Genomic DNA, 2,804 nt, shown 5'->3' on the forward strand with positions numbered 1-2,804 from the left:
CTAGAAATACCTAATACTGTCTGGGTGATCTTTACTCTAAAAGCAGGAGCAGACAAGCGTTTGTGATCACCCTAGAGCAGCTACATCCTAAAGCCACATCTCCTCTGAAGGGGCAGGAGCTGTGTGGGGAGTGCTCATTCTCTTAGGCAACCCATAGTAAAAAGGGCGCCCTGAACCACTGCTGAAAGAAGTCAGTGCTGCAAGAAGAGATGAGCTTCATCCAGCTATGGCAATGTTCCTTGTGTGGCATTCCATAATAACAAAAGAGTGTTGGGGCCCTGCCAGCAGTTCACTTGTGGAGTGGATTTTGAACTGCACTGAAAGCAAATCGGTCAACTTGTTTTCTTCCCAGAAGCGTGCTTGGTGCTGGGAAAGAAGCAAGTGTATGTCTTCCTTTATTGCTGGGCCTAGCTATTTAGGTGTGTCCCAGTTTACTGCCTTAGTTGGGGTGTTTCTGAGTAAGAAAATCATTATTGAAACCAGTATCTGTATTTCCCCATCAGCCCTCCGTTACAGGGGTGTAGTGCGTGCAGCAACTTCTAGCAGAAACAATCTCCTTCACCCTTGTGAGGAATGCCGGGCAGCAGTGACAAGGAATAGCTGCACTGCTGTGGATTTTGGCTGCTGAGGGCTGACTCTGTTCTGACAGGTGTCTGCAGCTCCATGGTTGTCTGCATCCTAGGAGGGAGAGAGGTGTTCCTTAGGGTAACAAAACCCGCCAGTTAGGGAGAGCCACCCCAGTTCCCTTGACCTCTGGTCCCCGGAGTTCAACAGGACTGTGACAGAAAAACGTGGTGTGGTGGTGTAGCCTTAAGTTACGTGTTTCCATTTTCAACCCCATGCTTTTGAACTGTGCCTTTGGACGCTTTGCTGAACTGGAATCGCTTTTGGGGGGGCGACTGAAGTCTGACCTGGACCAGCTGAACGCACGGTTTCTTTATTTTGTACTTTTTCTGTGGAATCAGCCCCCGGGCTGCCTGAAGCGCTGGACTTGCCCTCCCTCAGCCCCGCACGCCTTCGGCCGTGCCCGAGGCCTGGCGTGCCCCTGAGGGCCAGCAGGCCCGCCCGCAGCCCCCAAGGCCGGCAGGGCCAGCGGCCGCCCCTCCGTTCCCCGCGGCCGCCCCTCGAGGCTCTCCCGCTCCTCCGCCTCCCCTCGGGCCGGCCCCGGAACGGCGCTCGCCGCCCGCGTTTCCCGGCGGGGGCCCTTCGCCGCCGCACCCGCCCCGGAAAGGCGCCGCGGCCTCAGCCGGGCGGGTGCTGGTGGCGGTCGGGGCCTCTGGGCCGAGCCGCAGCCATGGGGAAGCGGCAGCACCAGAAGGACAAGATGTGAGCGGGGCGGGGGGCGGCCGCCGCGGGGCCTCGCGCGGGGGGGATGCGGCGGGCCGGCGGGCGGGCGGGCGGGGGGTGGCTTTGGGTCCGTGGGGGCCGTGGGGGCGGCCGGCGCCGTGTGGTGACCCCGCTCTGCCCGCAGGTACATCACCTGCGCCGAGTACACGCAGTTCTACGGCGGCAAGAAGGCAGGTGAGTGCTCGGCGCCTCCTCGCGGCCCTGCTGCCCCGCCTGGGGGCCTGCTGCTGCTCGGCGCCGGGCTGCCAGCGGCCCTGCGCCTCGCTGACCGCCGGGGCTGGGGCTGCCCTCCCCGGACCCCCTCAGGCTGCCTTCCCGCTGCTTTGCCTTGTCTACAGGCTTGCACTCCAGTTTCCAGGCTCCTCTTTACCGGAGCTCTGCAGAGTTCCTCCTCCAAATGCTGCCCCTTGCTTCGCTTGGCCAGCGGCGCGAGGGCTCTCGCGTGGGGTCCCGTAGCTCGGGGTGGCCGGTGAAATGATCTGCGTGAGCAGCGCATCCTACGGGTGCTACCGGGATGTCTGAGCTCTTCCTGAAGTGGCTTTTGGGCTGCCTTGTAACTGGGGGTCCTAAAACTGGTGACACTGATCAGCGTGAGAACTGCTGAAATCTGGGGCGTGCTGCCTAGATGAACTATCCTTGCCCTAAGCGAGTTCTGCATCTGCTGGTAGGGCAGAGCACGAAGGCACTTACAAATAAATCATCTAATTTAAATGCAGTGCTGTCCGTCTGTCAGAGCTCTGCTTGTTTTATTCTGATTGTGTTATTTCCGTTGAGGCGCGTATTTGTGCTCTACAGTAGGAATCTGATTTTAGTTCGGGGTTTGCAGAGCTTAGTGTGTTTATTCGTGGCATTGGTAAGTTGCTACCACGCAGATTGCACTGGGTAACTTCAAAAGTTGATTTCTTACCTAGAATGCTTTGTATTAATCCTGTGCTTTGTTTCTCCTGAACAGACCATCCACGAACTAATTTCAGACGTATATCATTTGATCACTGCAGGTAAAGCAATAAATTACATTATCATTATGAAATGACCCGTCTATTCAGCTGAGCTCTTGCTGAAGCTGTGTTCTTCCCAGGTACTTTCATTGATAGTTACCATCTAGTTTCATTTAGAAGTTTCATTCTAGTTTCATTTAGATAGTTTAATTGATACTTAGCATCTCTTCAGCATCCCAAATATAGACAACTTCAGCTTGATATTAAGTAACCAGTGTGGCCTTAGGTCGTGAGGGGGAAGAAGGAAGGCTAGGGGAGGCTTAGCACCCTGTCACAGTAACAAAAGCTACTTACATTCTTGCATGTACATTTTCCAGTCTTACATTGGAGGGCTGTTTTGCTTCTTCTGTTGCTGCAGTGCTGGCAGTTCACGAAGTCCCAAGGCCTGCAGCTGACCTGCAAAGGTCCGCGGCAGTTAAGGAACGTGTGCCTTTATTTGGCCGCTTCTTATCACATAAC

General features: G+C 55.8%; 1 long non-coding RNA gene across 1 annotated transcript; it reads left to right on the top strand.

The window, feature by feature from the left end:
* The first annotated feature begins 1,086 nt into the window (after window positions 1-1,086).
* Window positions 1,087-2,439, top strand: LOC118157944. Its single transcript, XR_004746749.1, has 3 exons — window positions 1,087-1,326; window positions 1,472-1,521; window positions 2,300-2,439. It is a non-coding gene; the product is annotated as an uncharacterized LOC118157944 (long non-coding RNA).
* The last annotated feature ends 365 nt before the right edge of the window (window positions 2,440-2,804 follow it).

This window comes from Oxyura jamaicensis, assembly GCF_011077185.1.
Source record: "Oxyura jamaicensis isolate SHBP4307 breed ruddy duck chromosome 15 unlocalized genomic scaffold, BPBGC_Ojam_1.0 oxy15_random_OJ95, whole genome shotgun sequence".
NCBI classification, from domain to species: Eukaryota; Metazoa; Chordata; class Aves; order Anseriformes; family Anatidae; genus Oxyura; species Oxyura jamaicensis.